The 19,464-nt window shown below is 51.3% G+C and overlaps 1 protein-coding gene across 1 annotated transcript in view; it reads right to left on the reverse strand.

The window, feature by feature from the left end:
- The window catches only part of CHD6 (chromodomain helicase DNA binding protein 6), a 93,098-nt gene extending 75,010 nt beyond the window's left edge, over positions 1–18,088 (reverse strand). Inside the window, 1 exon segment of the mRNA XM_066330502.1 lies at positions 17,986–18,088. The gene's annotated coding sequence lies outside the window, so the exon portion shown is untranslated.
- Positions 18,089–19,464: the final 1,376 nt, after the last annotated feature.

Below are 19,464 nucleotides of genomic sequence, written 5' to 3' on the forward strand. Positions count from 1 at the left end.
ATCAAATGTTTGTTTTCAGAAGCTGATGGTGTACTGAGGCTGGCTGAATTTTTACAAGGACAGGTAAAAGATAAAAAATCTGTAACCTCTTTCTCAAAAACAACACCACATTCTTGTTGAAACCTTAAAAAGAGCCAGCCTGAGGCACTGCACAGATTTGCACTGCAAAACAGTGAGAGCTAGACAAGGATTATTCTAGCTGCACAGAGGAGCTTCATCATAAAGTGCACCAGCACCACCTAAAATTGAATTACATTAAAACATATCTTGAGGAAGAGATGTAACTAGACAGGCTCACAAATCCAATAGTCTCCACAGCCAGCAAGCTAAAACAAGCATGTGTTAACAGGCAAAGAGGACAGTCCCCACAGGTTACCTATTCCAACAGGAAAGGGGATGCATCTGCACCATTCAAGCTGCTCTCAGTTTACGTTCTACTTGCCTTTTAGGAGACTTTGGTCTGGTGGTCTCTCACATCTCAAACTCCAGGTGGTTTTTACAGTGCATCCCCAAAAATTACTATATCCCCCATGTAATTCCATTGATCACCAAAATACCTGACAAAAAGGTGTTCCTCCTTGTAAAATAACATATACACCCAGGTGAGTGTCAGTCAGACAGGACCAGGCATCATGGTCCCAATAGGATGACCACTGTGGGGGAAATGATGCAGAGAGATGGAGCTCAGAGTCAGTGGTTGGGCCCTTTGAGACAAGAAAGGCCTTCAGGGAGCACATCCAGAGAAGAGCAGCAGAGCAGGAGAAGGATCTGGAGCACAAGTCTGATGAGGAAAAGCTGAGGAAGGTGGGGGAGATCAGCTTGGAGTAATGCTCCCTGATACGAGTATGAAGCCAGGTGGACTCTTCCACCAAATAGCAGGATATGAGTAAATGGCCCCAAGTTGCATCAGAGAAAGTTTAGGTTAGAGATTAAGGAAAAATTCTTCACCAGAAGGGTTGTCAAGCACTAGCACAGGCTGCCCGGGGCAGTGCTGGAGTCATTATCCCTGGAGGGACTTAAAAGATATGTAGCTTTAGCACCTGGGGACATGGCTAAGTGGTGGCCTTGACAGTGTAAATGTTTACAGTTGGGCTCAATGATCTTGAGGGCCTTTTCCAAACTACTTCGATTCACAGGAAACCATCAAACAGCCTTCAAAACCAGTAAGCCACACGGCAAAGTCAGGGGTTAGCCCATCTTTCCCCTTGGGTCACATCCAGACTTGTCTCAGCCCCTCCCACTCTTCAAAACCTGGACGTGCTCCCAAGATCCCCACAGAACCACTGCCAAGGACTGGGCCCACAGATGAGTTCAGACACACAAAATTCAATCTCCAAGTGCAATCTTTGGCATTCTCCCATTGGATGCTTCCACCAATATCCCTTCAAGCATTCCTCATCTCAGAATGTTCCAATACCCCTCAGTCACGGACACATCAAGGCACTTCAGAAAGGAAGTTTTATTCATAGCTTTTATCCAAAGAGCAACTTTCATTTCCTGAAGGGAAATCTCATCTGCAGCACAGTGAAGAAGGTGGGAGTCAGCAGCTCTGAACGCAGTTCTAATTTTGTATTGCCTTTACTTCCAGGGTCTGTATTATCTTCAAGCTCTGTCCTCCCTTCTCTGACAGTTCAGGTGCCCCCAGGTCCCCCAACCCACAGCACAGCTGTACATATCCACATGCCTTGGCTACAGCTCAGAAGCTCCCCCGGGCCAGCTCAGCCCCAGAGCTGCCCTGGGGCAACATGAGCACAGCCCTGTCTGTCGCCCCAGGTCATGTCCATAGGTTTGTCACCAACAGGCAAAAGGGCCACACCCAGACAAAGAGAGGCCTCAGCATCTGCAGAAACTAATAGCATTTACCTGAGAACACACTTTATTCAGCACAGCAGCAAAATTTTTTACTTTATTAGAGCACATTCCTGCAGCACAGTGCCATGTTCAGTTGCCTGGAAGAGGCAGGTGACAGGCTTCTTCAAAGGGGAAAAAACACCCATTTTATCTGTGGAAATAGGCTGCAGCTAGGAAACAAGTGCAGTTAAAACAAAAATCAACACCCCAGGTCCTTAATGATCCCCTTCAGAAAGGCAAATAAAAAGGGGCACGTGGCTTTCTCTAAGCACAACAGGACTTCGGATTCAAAAAGAAGCAAAGCTCACAAACCACCTCTGGAAGGATAAGAGGCATCCACAGGCCTGTATGGGCATGTCCACCTATGTGCCAAAAACACTAACAACCCATGGTGATAACTCATTTGGAAAACCTGCACTTTATTTGCCCTTGCTAAATAGAATTTTGCACTCAAGTCCCCCCAAAGCTGATGCAGCAAAGAGCAGAACCAGAAAAAAAGCCTTGGACACTGCAAACTTGTAAGCAGGGATGCACCACTACACAGAATCCCAGAATGGTTGGAATTCAAAAGGGATCTCTTGAGATCATCTTGTCCAAGTCCCCTGATAAAGCAGGTTTTACCTTGAGCAGGTCTCACAGAATTGTGTCCAGGGAGGTTTTGAGTATCTCCAGAGGAGACTCCACTCAATATACTTCAATTCCTATTTTCAGCCCATACCTGTGGTAGACATTCAATGTGAGAGCCCCTGATCCTCTGAAGCACAGCAAGCTGGGTCCAGTGGGATGACACTGCTGAGGTGACAAGGTCCTCCAGCAGACACTTTTCCTGGAAAGTAAGGGCACACTGCCAGCCAGGACCACATAATGACACTACAGATACACAACACTCCACAAACACAGATTGGAATCCATGCCTCAGCTATCCATCCTGAGCTAAAAGTGCATTTATTGGAAGGTGTCCCTGCCCATGGCAGAGGGGTATCAACTAGATAACCTAAGATTCCTTTCAACTTATTCTATGATTCTTTGATTTAGCCATCAGCAGCTTTTCCAGCTACTTTTCCTACGTGGCAGAATGGAAGCACCCCTTGGTGGCTCATCAGTGACATTCAAGAGGAACAAGAACCCCACAGTTCAAGCTGGAGATCCCTCTGCTTATTACAAACCAGAGAAGTGCTCTAATACTGTACATCTAGCTTCACACATCCTCACTGATCACTCAAACTACCTAGCACTAGCCCACTGGAGATGTACACTCTCCAGAATGACCTTGTCTTCCAGCTCCCTGCAGCCAGAGGGTTTCCCCTTCCCAAGTGCAAGAGCAGCACCTGGCACAGACAAAGCAGGCTCAGCGAGGGGAGGTGCCCAGGACAAGGTATCACTGCAAGCAGCTCCTTTGAGATAGATGCATCAGGAAGTGATGCATCTCCATCTATCAGCATACTTCTGTTGACACTTCCTTCAAGTTGAGGGATGCAAGCCTCGCTCACCTCCTCAACATCATGGAGCCCTTCTCTCTCATCCCTCCTGTAGTTCTGATGACAAGGCTCCCTTGAAAATACAGATGTCAAACAGGCACAGCACTTAGTATACAGCCCTGAAGGACCAGCTGGAAGATAAAGAATTCCGCAGCCATGTTATGAAACTACTGATTTTCAGACAAGCAGGTATGCTCTGCTGATGCACCTCAAGAAGTGCTGCATCTCCCCAGTGCGTGGGCACAGCTTGAAGGAGAAAAGATTTGTCAGGGGTGCCACATCCAAACCTGCTGCCCAGGCCTGCAGGCCAGCAGCAAGCTGCTCATGGATGGCAGCTAGCCTAGGAGAAATTGGGTGGCTCAGCACTGCCTTGCTGCTCTGGTACATGAGGATGTACTAACCTGCCCTGACAAATACTGGCAGAGGCCACCGTACAGACTGATGAGAAGTCTTGGAAATAAGAACTGCAGGCAGCTCCCACAGACACAACACAAGGGTCCTGCTCAGTTCTGCCAGACACAAGGCACCAACAAAGGGCACCATGCAACAGGGCAACTGAGAGCTTTCAGTAGCCTGTGTTCCAAGTAGAGTCCTGGTCTGTCTTTTGCTCCACACTAATCCCAGTGTCAGCAGTTGTCCTTGTGTGTTCACACCACTCTGGAGTGGTGGGGACACCCCACTGCCTCACATAAGCTGCAGAGTAGCTCTCTCAGGGAAGAGGTGCTACTCCAGCCCTGGCTGCCCAGGAGCTGCTCTGCTCTCCACCACCTGCTGTCACTGAAGGAGCAGCCCTTGGCTCAAACACAGAGCAGTGTCTCATGCCTGGTAACAAATCCTACAGCCTTGAGGAAAGGAAGTAGCCAGCAGCCATTCCCTACCATACAGGGATTGACGTGAGCTGACTCATTTCTCTGTCAGGGTCAGGCATCACATGGGGCCTTTTGTAGAGCTGAGACATCGTAATGCTGTTCTGGCAGGACAGACTCCTGACTTAAGGTCAGAGGCAGAGGAACAGCCTCAGCATCTCCTGAGTGTACTCCATCCCAAAGCCTGGAGAGGCTCACGCCAGCTCACTGACCAAAGCATATCATACAAAATGGGATCAGAGTGCTGGGTGTAAGGGACCAGCCTCGACAAGCAAATGAGAATCATTTCCAAAGGAGCCAGGAAAGGCCCTTGCATCTGCCTGAAGTCAGCTGAGAGACATAAGGACTGGCCATTGCTTGCCAAGAGGTTTGCTGCGTTCCCCTGCTACTCCTGGCTAATCATGAAAAGAGCTATGGAGTAGCACATAACAAATCAGAACTGTGAGGATCTGACAGACTTTCCCAGGCAAGCTGGAACAGAACACCCCAGGCCCTGGCAGCATCTCCACATCAGAGGAACCCCCTCAATAGCTTTGCAGTTGGTAAGGCAGACAGCAAGCCCAAGGACAAACAAGCAGGGTCCAAGCATCAGCCACCCTCCCCACCTGATGCGTCCACATTGCAGGTGAAAAGCAGTAAAGGACTCTCACAGGTCTGGCTGGGACACACCAAGAGCAGAACCTGGAACCTGCACTGTTCTTCTGCTTAGCCTGACCAACAGTGTTTTCTGACACCAAACAGCAGAGACACATCTGCAGTCCTCTGGTGCTGTTTGATCCTTGCTACCTTATTAGTTCTTGTTCCTAAGCAGGGCTGCACAGGCACATCTCAGCCAGCAGAGCTGCCGGAGCTTGAAACTTGAGTGTGTGCTGCAATCTAGAGGGACTCGGGGAACTACATTCCTGAGGGCTGCATGGAAAAGAGGCTCCGCAGAAACATCTCCCTGGCAGCGGATTTAGAGAGGTGCTCCCATCACTCGGGGAGTTCCAGGCAAGGGAGACACGCACTGACAACACAACTGCCTGCAAAACCCAAGAGGCAGAGCTAAAGGAGGGGTGAAAGAGAACAACGGCGCAAAATTGACACTTCTCTCCCTGGCTCCTCCCCAGCAGCTCTTTGCAAGTTGAATTAGGGAGGGCTGCATGGTCCAGCAAAGCCTCCTTCAGCGGGCAAAACAGCAACCGGGCTGGTGCTCCTCCACAGCACACTCCATCACCTGAGAGCATCTCTGCAGGATACTCTCTGAAGTAAGTAGCCAGACCCTATCAACAGCGACCTGTCTGCAAGCAGCCTGGCAGGCAGAGCACAGCTCTCTCCCCACAGCCTGCTGCAGCAGGATTTGTTTATGTGTCTGCAGCTGCTCTGTGCCTTCGCCATGGGAATCCAGGATGAAGCTCCATCCGTGCTGGATGTGGTCTGCTGGAGTGGTGAGCCGCATTCCCAGCCTCTGCAGTGCCTCCCCCACATCCTGCCTCCAGCCCTCCGCTGGGGGTAGAGAATGCCAATCTCGGGTTGTAATTTTTCCAAGTTAAAAATAACCAGTAGTTTAGCAAGAGAGAAGCAGCAGCAGCAATGCAGGGGGCTGTGGAGTCTGCAAGCTCACTGCGAGGCAGCATGGCATATATTCTCCTTCCCAGACAGAGGCTGTGGAGAAGCAGCTTCCCAGCTCTGCTCACAGAGTTACAGAAAACAAGACTCCCTCAGGAGAGGCTCCGCCAAGCAGCCAAGTCGTCTTCATTTCAGAGCTGCCGTAACATTCCATGGCACCATGGGGGAAGAGGGAACAGGCCCCTCACTCCTGTGCAGGACACACAGCAGGATGGAGGAAGCAAGGGGAAAATGGAAAGTGCACAGAGGTACAAATAACCCAAAGTAAAGGAGCAAACATGCATCAGGTAGGTACACATGTCCAGGACATCAGAGCATCACACCAACAGCCAGCCCCAAGGGACACAGCCATGTTGCAAGCAATTTTCTGTTCTCAAAATATTTTAATTTCTCAAAATAGCTAAATTCTTTAAAAAAGAAAGCAGGGAGGGAATGAACTGTGTTCTGAGGGGCCAGGGGAGCCCAGAGGTCTGCTGATAAGGACACCAAAAGCACACGGCAAACCTGCAGTACCTTCCCAGGACATCCAGCTTTGCCACCCCACAGGTGAACAAGCAACAAGACTTTGACAGGCAGGCCATAAATCACCACAACCTCCTTGCCACTTACTCCCTTGGAAAAAGGAATATGGTGATGCTGCACAGCATTCCCCTCCAAAAAGCCTGTTCAGCATCAACACTCTGCTCCCAAGCTCTCAGTCCTACAGCAACAGCCACATCAGAGACCCCGGGGAGACACCTGGGCTTGTGCCATTGCCTGTCGACAGATGATGCTCTGTTGGCACCCAAAAAGCAAGAATGCACATGCAGGCTGGATACAGCCCCCGGTAACACAGCTTCAGTCAGCTGCATTTCATGACTCTCATGACAAGCTCACATGGCAGAACCAGCAATAGCTCCTTTTTGCAGGGTTTTCAAATGCAGCTCCTAACCCAAGACCATAACCACAACGACCTTCAGCAGCTGCACAGTGCCAGAGGGCTGAGAACTGAGGGCTCACTCAGAGTCCGGCATGCACAGCAGTGAGCAGGGACCAACGACACAAGGGAAGAGAAAGCAGCAGAATGGTTAAAACCCCTTCAGTTTCTTCAGTGAAGGCACATAATGGACACAAAGCCATGCCTGGCCATTCAACATGCACACAAAGATATGCACTCCAGCTTGCTGCTAAAGAGAGGAAACCCCATCTGAGCTCACCATAAAATGTATTTCCCTCAGCACCTCCATGAACAGCCCAAAATGAGGGGACACACTACTCCCAAGTGGCACAGGAGTTGCAAGGTGGCCGTCTGCACAGCAGGGATGCCCCCAGTGTCAGCTGTACCCCCTTCTCCATCATGGGGATGCACCCAGCATCAGCTGTGAGTCCTTTCCCATGTCATCATCCTGCTACCCTGGTATGCAGGAGCTACCAGGAGCAAGATAGGTTTCTCACACCTGCTGTGTCTGTTGCCTTCTGATCTGCTGGCCAAGAGTCTGACCCCAAACAGTTGCTCATAAGCCTCAGGCAGTGGATTTTAATCCTCAACATCAGCAAGGCAAAAAAACCAGAGGAAAACAAATCTCTACAACGTAGTACCTATGCAGTCAAGGGAGAAAGGAGACAGGCCAAGGTTGCCCAGGCTCATAGCTGGCACTCAGTAGGCTGGGTTCCCACAGGAGTGACCACCCTCAGTGCCAAGAGGCACGATTTCATGTGCACTCGCGTGCAAGAACACACTCCTGCACACCACAGTGGTCTGCAGTGGCTCCCTGCATAGCAGCATCCCCAATTCACGTGCCTTGTCAAGAGTATCCTCAGCTCAAGCTCCTAACACACTAGAAAGCCTATTGCATGTCACTGATGTAGTACTTTCCAGACCTCTGCTACCCATTAAACACAAACATGCTCCAGCGTGGCATCCAATCCCGGCTGCCACACAGCCCAAATTAACTGCCCTGTCTGCCAAATCTCAAGAAGCCATTCCTCCATCACCAGTGCCAAATTTTCCTTCTACTTTATTCACCAGCCCTAGCATGCTGACCAGCAACAACAAGAAAGGACATGAATGGAATGGCCACAAAACAGGTAATGACAGTGGCCATAAAGATTTCCCACTTCTTCCATCACACTCCCAGGACCTAATTTCCTACTTTAAAATAAGAAAAATGTAATATCTGTATACACATGCTACATTAGAGTCCTGAGCTCCAGAAGCCAATAAAGCCTATGGCCAAGTGTCACTTCCACAGCACCCTGCAAAGCTCTCCCGCCCCTCCAGCACCCTGCTAGAGGTCGGAAGCAGCCAGCTCACAACCCCACTCCTGGCCTGTGGGAGTCAGAAGCTCACTGCTCACAGCAGCTCAACACACCAGCATGACCAGCTTGCTGGCAACCAAAAATATGCCTGGTGGGCAACTCCTTTTAGCCTGGGAGAGTCCACCCAATCTGCTCCTCCACATGGCACGGAGCCTCGCATGCCAAGGCAGGTATGCTTCAGCTGCCAAGAAGGCTGTGGAAAGCCTCTGGTCAGAGTGACAACACAACCCTAGCTACATTTTAGAAATGGGCAAAGAACCTCTGAGGACACACTCTTAGTGCTGGAAGCAGGCTCCCTTCCCTGAAGCACCTGGCTGTTACCCCTGGGTAGAGAGACAATTGTAGGCTTAGCTCCTGCTGGCTTCCTGGACCACCAGCCATGAGGAGCCAGACTTCCCAGCAGTGTAAGAAAAAAGCCTCTGATTAATTACTGGGCTCAAGGGAGCACAGGGGTTACTGTCAGCTGCTTCAGAGGCTTCTTGCATCAGGGCAAAACATCCAGCTGCTCTCCAGCTACCAGGAGGGATATAGTGGTTTCAGCAAAAATCAGCGCCCAGTGCACTCCATACATTTTCCTGCTGCCTTTTGTGTCTCACACACAAGTGCTCAAAGCCTCACTTAGCTGTCCATCTCCAAGGTCACTGTCCCTACAAAGAAGCTACCAGGCACATAATCTAACCTTTATTAATACGAAAGGTGTACAAAAGCCAGCCCAACCAGCAGGTCTTGACAGCTAGCCAATTCAAAGAATGTTTTATAAGGTTTGAGAGCTTTACACCAAACTACACCAAACTCACACTATCCCAAGGCAGATGGTCAAAAAATGAGATGGCATTCTTGAAGTACAGATCTTCTTTTGCTGTTGTTAACATCCTGCACAGCAAACTCAAGCTGTCAGAAAACAGCTTTGCCACACTGCAAACAGTTCCTCAGAGGCAATCATAACCCTTTGTACCTCTATTTTCTAATGCTAGAATAAAGACAAAAAATCAACATTGACATCACAGCTACTGAGAAGGTGAAAAAACACAACACATCTCAAGACTTGGCTGTAGACACATGTGAAGGATGTATCTGACAACCTGAGCATATTTCATGCTGAGAAGGCACAGCAACACTGGCCACAGCCCCACATAGTGATGGAGACCCCTCCCCCTACAGAATCCAGTCATGCTGAAAATAATTTCTTCAGGAATTTCTGGCAGTCTGCTCCAGTTGAAGCTTCCTGCCACAGACCTCCACAGTGGATTTCCTGCTATTCACTCACCTGATGTCCCCACATCCCCATTTGCTCCTGTTATCTGCTGATTAAGATATCCCCCACTGTTTTTCTGCTATAACCACAGTAAAGAAAAAGGGTGAAAGAAAAAGTTAGTGCCCTCCTGCTTCATCTAACGAGTAGCCCACGGAATGTGTCCGAGAAAACACATCCAAGGAGCTGAACAAAATGTGGCCAAGTCACCAGCAGCTGGGCCACAGGAACAGAGTTAGCATTTTAAGTATTTCCAGGCCCTCACACCAGGATGGACACTACTGCTTTGCCAAATGCCTCACCTGTGCACAAGTGGCAGAGTGGCAAGGGATGTATAGTGCCTAAAGGGAAGCTCAGGGCCAGCACTGCTTTGCCTTCCATGGCCCCATCTCAGACCACAGCTTGTGAGCATGAGCATTGAAAGCTGATTCCAAGGTTCATCTTAGTGTGTGATAAGTGAGCAGCTCTTCTTTGGGCCAGGCAGCACTGCATCCTGGTCCTAGGGATCTCAAAATACAGGTGATAAAGGAAGCTCTGTGCTCTCACACACAATGAAGGCTGGGGAGCATAGAACAGATCTCCAGGAGCAGAAGGACATTTTGCTACACTGCTCACTCTCCAAACACAGGACAGCTCCAACACCAGCTTACAGAGGCCCCCTGATTGATGCTGCCCTGTTAGGGAAGAGCTCCTGCACCCACACAGGCTGTACCTGTCCTGTTAGCACTGCAAATCCAGGCCACCCACTCCAGGGCAGGGCAGAAAGGTTGGCTGGCAGACCCCTGCCTGCAGCAGGGCCGGGTACCAGGGGAGCCAAGCTGCTCCGCAGCACCCAGGAAGATAACAGCCCAAATAACCATGGTCTGAGAGTTTTTGTATGCTGTAGGGAGGTCCCACACCTCATAGCATCTGTACTGCCTGTACACCCTAACAAAATCTAGCAAACCTCGCTCCAAAATAGCAACAGATAAAATCTGCTGTTGTCCAGGCCTAAGAAGGTATTTTGAGAGAACAGTCTCCAGAGTTCAGATGCCATCTATAATGAGACATTCTTCTCAATCATCTGTTTCCTTGCATTTGCTTTTTACAGCATGCCAAGAAAGACTAAAGTATGGGAGGCTGAGAGCAGTGCCAAAGAGAAATTCTTCAATTTCTCTTGTGCAAATGCTTGGGGTTTAGTGATGCCAGCTCCTCACCTATAGGCAATGCTTGGCTAGCTCTTTTAAATGGTGAGCATACAAAGGCCTGCCCAGACACACTGCCAGTAAAATGCTACTGAAAGCAAATATGGAAAGGTAACCCCTTCTTGCCTCTGCTCATAAAGCCCTTTAGTCAGAGACCAGCTCAGGGAACCGTGAAGAGATCATCAACCTTGCCAGGCTGGAGAGTCACAGCTGCACAAGTAGGGAACGCATGGGCAGGAGGGTTTCCTGGCAGAGGATGCCAAGCCACTGTGACTCATGCTGGCTGAAGAGTCTCACCTTTGCAGAATCCCTTTTTCCAAAGAGAACTGGAACCCCAGAGCACACCAAGCTTCTTCCAAAAGCACACAGGCAGAGTTACTGTGGATCTCTCCTGGACTCAAGCTGCATTCATTCATTCATGGCACAGATACAGAAGATGCCCCGGACACTCCTGGCGAACCAGCAGCATCATCCTGGGGTCAGCCAGCCAGCAGGCAAGCATGTGGCATCAGCTGCATCAAGATACTAAGAAACTCCTGTTTGCCTGTCAGGTCTGTAGACATCAGTCTCCTCTGACACGTAGCAACATGGAAGCCAGGTAATCCAACCCTGGACAGAGCAGGAGAGCACAGTTCCCACATACCCATGTCCTAGCCTACTCTTATTGCACATACAAGTCCGAAGTCCAAACCAACATGATGGATGTGGAAATATCTCCTCTCCCTCTGTACTTGGATAAGCTACTCATATTCTGAACCTTTCCTTCAGCAGCCATTGCTGAAGGAATAATCATGCAACAAGGTCCAGAAATCCACTTCTGCTCTGTGTCTGTCTCTCTCTTGCAGCCAAGGGTGACAGAAAGAGCAGGAAGTTCTTAACCCCAGGAAAGGGTTTAAGAACACTGTTCTCAGCCCTAATACCATGCTCCACTCAGCAGAGCAGCCAATGGAGAGCCTATCTAGAAACGAAAGTGCAGTATCTGCAGATAACCACATTTCCACACAGCATGCCCTGTCAGATGTGGGCACAGCTGTACATATTCAAACACATAAAACCTACTACCTGCAGAGTCATACCTCAATTCAGAGCCCTTGAAGAGGGCTCTGAATTGAAACTGCAGCTGCTCCTCAAGGAGCCTGTGCCCACAGTGACACACTCCTTTGCCTTCAGGATTCAGGACCTTGGTCCTCACACTCAAAGCACAATGTGACACTGGCCTAACTCCAAGCCAGCAACTTTATTCTCTGACACAAACTCTCACCCTCCAGAGCAAGGAGGTGGAGAAGTCACTGTGACTGGCCCACAGATCTGCAACCGCAAACCTCAGCACCTTCACAGAAAGCATAAGCCTTGCTTGAGCCAGCCTCCCACAACATCACTGCGCAGCAAACAGAGCACAGTCTCTGCTGTCTGCGGCTGAGGAGAGAAATCTGCTTTTATGTATGCACCAAAGTGCATGCCGGGAAAGGCTCAGATACTCTGGTGAGGGGCACCCTGCAGGGACTGAGAAAGATCGCTGAGAAACAGGGCTTTGCTTGCCCTAAAGTAACAAGCAGAGAAGCATACAAATAGCAGCAATGGGCTGTGCGTTCACACACCTCACTGCACTCCTTCTGAGGCTAAGCAAGCACAGGGTACAGCAAGGATGCACCAGGCATTTAAAGAAGTCATCAAAAATGGCTCTTTTCTGATCCTCAATTAACAGACATCGAACATCTAAACTTTGCTTTATCTAAAGTATATTCTAAGTTCAACCAAAGCAGATGAAAGAGTGAGGGTTAAAAGTGTGCTCCGTGCCTAAGACCTAGAGAACTAAAGGCAGTGGCTCACACAAAAATAGCAGCTTTCACAGCACATCTATAGCAAAGCACTAATGTTTATTCTTGTAGCTAGGACTTACTAATTCTGGCTCGACACACATACATAACAAGGCATTAATGTTTCTTAAAGAACCAATATTTCACCTACCTATATGTCAAAGAAGTGGAAGTCCCCTGTAACTTTGCAGCATCCTCGTACCTGCATGTAGCTAATTGTTAGCCATGCAGTTTAAGCTGAAGTGGAAAATGAAACTATGTCCACAAAACAAATACCTATTCCCAGTGCAAGAGGGAGGGAGCACAACTCCCAGCAGTGGTGGCTAACGGGGTGGGGGGTGGCTGGTAGCTAAAGTCCCTCAATTAGCTGTAGTCCTGCTTCTACCTTCAAAGAAATGCAAATGAGACATCTCCTGGGGGGAAGAGGTGGGGGGTCCTACATCTCAGGGGGTTTTAACACTAAAGGCAATAAGTTCTTTCTCCACACGGGTGCGGTCCACCTCCCCACCAGGTCTTTCCATAGGCTTTTGGCTGGGGACCCCACACATGCCCATGCCCTTCCTACCTATTTTCCTGCGCCAGGAAAATAGCTCCCAGGCTGTAATTCAAATAAGTAATTTAGGACCACATCAGACAGTGAATGAAACAACCTCGCCCATCCCTTGCAACACCTGTCCCTCCCTTGCAACAATGGGTACATTAACAGGACATGCAGCCAGTTCTGGGGCCTAGAGTAAACCCAGCCTGACCCCTGATACATTCTCCTATCCTACTCTAATACAAAGCAGGGCTCCACAGATTGCACACTTTTAGAGAAACATTTAGAAAATACTCTGAAAATTGACCCTGACAAGCATAACTTTTCCCTGCTTTCAGCACAGTCACCCCAAAAGGAAACAATGAATTACCTGCATTTCAACCCAGACTTCCCATCACAACTCAGTCAAATGGCAGAGAGAACCAGAAAAATGTCAGGAAGCTTCACCAGAAGAGATCTAAGCTTAATCTTACCAGCAAAAACACAAAAAATTCCTGAACACCACAACCCCCCCCCTAAAACAACCAGCATAAAGTTTGGGAAAAGGCATGCCTGCAGAAGGCATGCTGTACCTCAGAGCGCAGACGTTTATAATACCATGAAGCAGCATCCCTCAAGGGGGAACCAGGGGTGGAAAATATGATGGGCACCCCATGGCCAAGCCAGTATCTCACCCTCACAGTAACACCTGCACTCCTTGAACCATTCCCAACACAATCTCCGCAAGCACAATTCCAGCACCCACACAAAAAGCTAAGAGGGACTGGGACTTGGTTCCCATGCTTCTTTTCTGGACTGAGAGAGAGTGTTTTGCTCCTGTTAGAGCAGGATTTATACTCAGTACAAGCTGAGAATGCCTTGAAGACAACAGGCTGCAGTATGGAAACAGCATGCACCCCTTCACCTCAAGGCAGTATTTCCCACACAGAGAGAAGGTCCTCACACAAAGGACGGGTCAAAAGCTCCTATGACCCCCACCTGGTGCTAACACAACCCAGCATCTCTCTAAGCTTTGGGCCCAAGGGCAGCACAGTGCAGGAGCTCTACACTCAGGCACAAACTCTCCCAGCTTTTAGCTGACTTTTCAAAGAGCCAACTGTGCTCAGGCATTCCCTAGAGCACAATCATAACCTTTCCCCAGATATCTGCCAGGGACTTCCCTTAAATATTAAAGCCCAGCCACAGTGTCTCAGGTATACTCTAATTCTTAGGCTGACTGGACACAGCCAACGTAACAATGCTAAAAATTATTAGCCACATATTGGCGGATTGCTAAGCTGCATCCCAGATTTTCCCATATAAGGGAAAGTTGAAGGCATTGTCCTATCACACAGAAAACATATTGCACCAGCCTGAGATATTAGGAACAAAATCAGAGTCTCCTCGTGTCACAAGCTGACACTGAGAGAACTACATTTTTCTCTTTTTGCTGCCAGATTGGTCAGCTTTCCCCAGCTCTGTTATCCCACCAGGGGCTGGAGGCTGGGAAAGGCACTGCCCAGCATGGCAGTCACAGTATGGTGCTGCACAGGACTCAGCACTTCCTTAGACGATTTTGATCCCACCATCACCATGCTTGGCAACACAGACACTGACATTTCTACCACAGCCAAGGGTAATTCTGTTTTCATGGGGTTTTAGGGTGCTGAGAACCCACCACACAAACCCTGCATGTCATTAACATTCTGCCACAGCAAACATTGCTGGCCCACTGCATACAGACCCTTCATCCTGACCATCTTCTCTCCCCTTGACAGTGCTTATGGGCCTCCAACAACCACTCTGCCTCTACTTTCACAGACCACCAACACCAGAGGCTGACTCCATCATCTCAAGCAGGAAACTGGGAATGAGAAAGGAGAAATGCATTCACTGCTACTTGCTAGAGCAAAGAAACAAGCCCTCTCAAGTGCCCCAAGGCCCAGCGAGACACCCAAACACTGAGCTTGACAATGTCTCTTTAGGACAAGCCCAGAGCAGCCTCCCCACGCGTGCCTGCTTTCCAGATCCAACACTGGAGCCTGCACTCCCGCACCAAGGGCTCGCTCTCAGCACAAGGCTGATCAGCTCTTCCCCCTTAGTGAGGGTAAGTTCCTCCTGTGCACTGATGAGGATGATACCGGCTCTTACCTGCACAAAGCCCAGACAGGCCAGGACACCAGAGCAAAACACAAAGGTCCACTTTGGCAGCGTCTCAAAAAACACGTCTCACAAAGTTACCCAGCTCACAAATACAAAATCACGTGCTTGAAATAATACAAACCACTACAGTGAAACTCTTTATATTATCCACCTGTAGAAGTTCATGTGTTTGGAGAAACTCTTGATAAAATATTAAAGATCACTCAAAGAGGACTAGATCTTTAAAATTATTGTGATTACACTTTTAGGGTGGAGAGGGGGGCAGAGATTTACTTCCACCTGAAGAAATGCAGTAAAAAGAGCTCAGGAAACTAGACACGTCTCCGAGAGTCTCATCCACCAAGCCACTAGGAATCAACAGACCCCAAAAAAAGACCCACAGCACTGACCCCTGAGTCTAACATTGGAACACCTATGGCCGGCTGCTCAAAGACAAGCAGCATGGTCCCCTAAGGCCACCATGCAGAATAATGGAGGAAGAGGTAAACTCAAGCCATTAAAAAGGCATATACTACTAAACTAGACAGCAGCACTTAGAACACAGTAACAAGGCCCCTGACAGCACCTTCCATAGGAGATGTGCATTACTCACAGCTGCACAAACACTGCAAGAGCTGCCTTGGTGTCAGATTCACATACAGTACACCTTCACTGGCCTGCAGCAAGGGGCTGCAACTGCCTCCTCAGGGACAGGGCAGCCTGTGTTTCTACTGGGAAGAATGAGAATAAAGGAACAGGCAGGAATAAACAGCCATAGCTGCAGGGTGGGCTTCAAACTTCATCGAAGTGCAAACAAACCAAGATCACTCATTCTCAAAGTCCTCTCCTTGATTTCAGCTTTCGTCTGAAGAATAAAAACATGCACTTTCAGTTCTGCTGCACAAGGCACACACATACATTTTGACAGGATACAGCTCTTCTAGTTACTGTATTTTTCAGCTTGAAGCACTTGAGGGGCAACATTCAATGAGCTTCACCCCACTGCTGTCATGCTGCCCATCTCTTCCGTGAAGGCAGTGCAGCAGTATGTCCAGCACCCCTGAAGGACCTTCAAGAACAGGCAGCTGTACCAAATCAGAGACATGGGCTGAATTAGCATTCCCAAAGAGAAATTTCTACTTTGGAGTGAAAGAGGAAGCAATTTTCAGGAAAGGAATCCAGGGGCATCCCTAAACCAAAATCAATCCAGCTCAAGGCCAAAAGCCTTGGGAGAGGTACAACTTATTTACTCCAGGAAGAATTTACTCCTAGATCAAAATATGCTGCTATTGCTTCATACTTCAACAGTTTGACCAAAACTACAGTTTCTCTGCAAGGGAGAACAGCAGAGTTCCTGCAGGAAGGAGGTAAACAAGGGACAAGGATGCAAGACAGCATCCCCTCCCATACCATCAGCTGAATAGGGCCCAAAAAAACCAACAACTCTTCACAGCAGAGAAAACACTCTCTGAAAGCTCAGCGTTTCCTCTCCTCTGCCAACACTCTAATCCAACTAACTCCACAGCACCGAAAAAGACACCCTGCAAATAAAGGGGTCTGGGACAAACATCTAACAAGACAACAACATCTGTCTGCCCCCCAGGAGCCCCATGCCAGCGACGTCTGTGCCAGTTGAGGGCTGGAGGCTTCTGTCCAGTGCCATCGGACACTGCACAAGCCCAGCCAATCATCTCCATCTGTCCCCCCTCATTCTCCAACCCCAACATTTGCTGCATTTCCTGAGCAGGACGTAAACAAGAAAAAAGACTGGGCTTTTGGCTAGAAGCATCCCGACTCCCGCCATCCGAAACAAGGCAGGCACCTTTTACAGCAAAATTACCAAAATACTCTACCATATCAAAGGCCAGGCAGAACCAGCTCTGCATGTGCTGAGGCAGCCTGCCCAAGCCCGCGGTGCCCGACTTCACTGCGAGTTCAGTGTAGTTGTCAGCAGGCAAATTGATAACCAGAGGGACACCCGCTCTCAGGCGGATGCACCCCCGCAGCACCAACCAGAGCTGACGATTTCGCTTCCTCCTCCCGTATTATTTGCGTGCGTGTCTCTCACAGCCTCCATCCTACAAACCTCACTCTGATCAAGGCTAAAATCCACCTCCATCGCCAGTGAACACCACTGGCGAGCACAGGGGAACCCCACAGCGCAGCCACCAACACGCAGCCGGCGCGATGACTGCGGCGAGACGTGGCTCCGCCGTGACTGCGATGCCTCTCTTGTGACATGGCTGCGATGTCACAACTGATCCGCGTCTCCTCCGCGCTCAGCGGGACGGAACCGCGGTGACAGGGACGAGCCCGCGGCCCGGCGCGGTGGGAGCGGCCCTTCCACCGCATTCTCCCCGCGTCCTGGCTCGGCGGGGCCAGGCAGCGGGCGGCCCGCGACCCGGGGCCTCCAGCGCGCAAAGGGACCCACTTCCCCTCGACTGCCAAGTTTAAAGACTTAATTATTGATATTCTCGAGCACCGAGCCGAGATGCCAGGGGGGAACTGCGCCCCGCGGGCGGACTCCGGCACCCTGCACCTGGGGGGGGGCCGCTTCCCCCTCCCAGACCGGGAGGAGCCTCCGCGCAGCGCCGTGGGGAGCCCGCCCCGCCTCCGGCCCCGCACGCCCCAGGACCCGCCGCCCCTGCCGGGGGCGCCCGGCCCGGCGCTGCCGGCCCGGAGCCGGTGAGGCCCGGTCGGGGGCTAACGCCAGGGCCAGCGAGACGGGCCACGGCCACCCCCGCGCCGCCGCGGTCCGAGGGGCGGGGGAGGGCGGCGCGGAGGGACCCGAGGGCACCGCCGCCCCTCCCCGCGGCCGGAGCCATGACAGGGCCGGCGGCCTCCCTGGCCCCCGCCCGCCCCGCGGCCCGCGCCGCCGCCGCCGCGTTCATTCATAGCACCGCCCTGACACAGCCCTGCCGCCGCCCTGGCCCCGCCGGGCGGACGAACCCAAAGTTCGGAGCAGAACTTACCCAAAATGGCTCCGCAGCCGCCCCAACACAAACAGCTTTTATTTGGTGAAGTTTAGCCCAGCACCCTGCAAGGACACCCTAACCTCGCCCGGGCCCACCCCCGCAGCGCGCCCATTGGCTACCCAGAGCCGCGCGCCGTCGCCCATTGGCGGGCCGGCCTGTCAGCCGCGCGCCGCTCGCGCCAAGCTTGGCTGCAGCGCGCCCGCCGCTCGCTCCATTGTGCTCCTGTTTGCACCGATGAGAGCGCGGCGCTGATTGGCCGCGCCGCCGCCCCCGCGCGTCGCCGCCCCGCCCGCGTGCTCCACGTACGCGCCCGCCGAGCGTTGCCCGGATGTGAATTGGGCCCGAGCCCCGCCCCGGGACCCGCCCGTGCCACACCGCGACCTGGCCGGACCTGGCCGCGCCGTCCGTACCGCACTCTGCCCGGCCCTGCTGTGGGGCTGCGTCTGCCCGGTTCTCGCAGGCGCTGCCGCCCAGGCCCGCCGAAGTCCTCGAGGTGCGAAGGAGCCCGCGGGCGGCTCCGCGTCGAAGAATAGCTCGGGAGCGGCCGCAGGCCTGGAAGGAGGGAATGCCGTTCCCCGGAGGTGTGCTCCAAGAGATGGGCTGGGAGCAGGCTCAGGGAGAAAGTTGGCATGGAACAACCGGCAAGGTTTGGGCCTGGCAAGGTTCGGGTCTAGCGCCAGTTAATGGTGAACCAAGCCTGCTGAGGTGCCAAGGTGGGTTTTCCATTGGAATTCCTCACAACCAGACCTCCTTGAGATGCCTATTCCTCGTCACACAGCCCCTCGAGGGCTTTGAACAGTAGCCACAGTCACTGCTCCACCTCAGCACCCTGCAGCTGGACCAGCAGGGCCCTCACTTTGGTGGCCTGCAGTGCCATGGCTGCTGTTCTGCCTGGGAAGGTGACCATGCTGGGGAGGAGGAGCAGGGCTAGTTCCATCCTCCCTGCTGGTGCAGAGATGATGTGGTGCCAAAAGAAACACCACTGAAGATAATTAGCTCTGTTGGGACTCAGACTGATGAACTGAGTACAGGGTAGTGTCCTCATGCAGCCATACTGCTTGCCAGGCCCCTTGGGAAGCTGGCACAGCCCTGTATTGAAGTCCTGGCCTGTTCAGCACCACCTGGCACTGATGTCCTGTGCTGTCTGGCTGGCATGTTCTCTTTATGCCTCCTGGCTTTCCCCAGATGCTCTACTTAGAGCTATGCAGCTCTTCCACTGGTCATGGAGATCTGCTGGCAGCATCACTGGGCAGTGCTGGTGTCCTATGCATGCACCTGTCACTGCGTAGATTAAACACAGCCAAGGGACATGGCTCTATCACAAAGCTACACCCACCCCATGCCTAGGGTCTTCCAAGTCCTCCACACAACACTCTGCTCTTCCCAGTGAAGCAGGTCTTCCTTCTCCACAGCATTCCCCTTTGTCGTTTCTTCCTTGCTCCAACCCACATCTCCTTCAGTCTGGCTCCGTGCCTA

This window comes from Sylvia atricapilla, chromosome 16 (genome assembly GCF_009819655.1).
Source record: "Sylvia atricapilla isolate bSylAtr1 chromosome 16, bSylAtr1.pri, whole genome shotgun sequence".
Taxonomy (NCBI): domain Eukaryota; kingdom Metazoa; phylum Chordata; class Aves; order Passeriformes; family Sylviidae; genus Sylvia; species Sylvia atricapilla.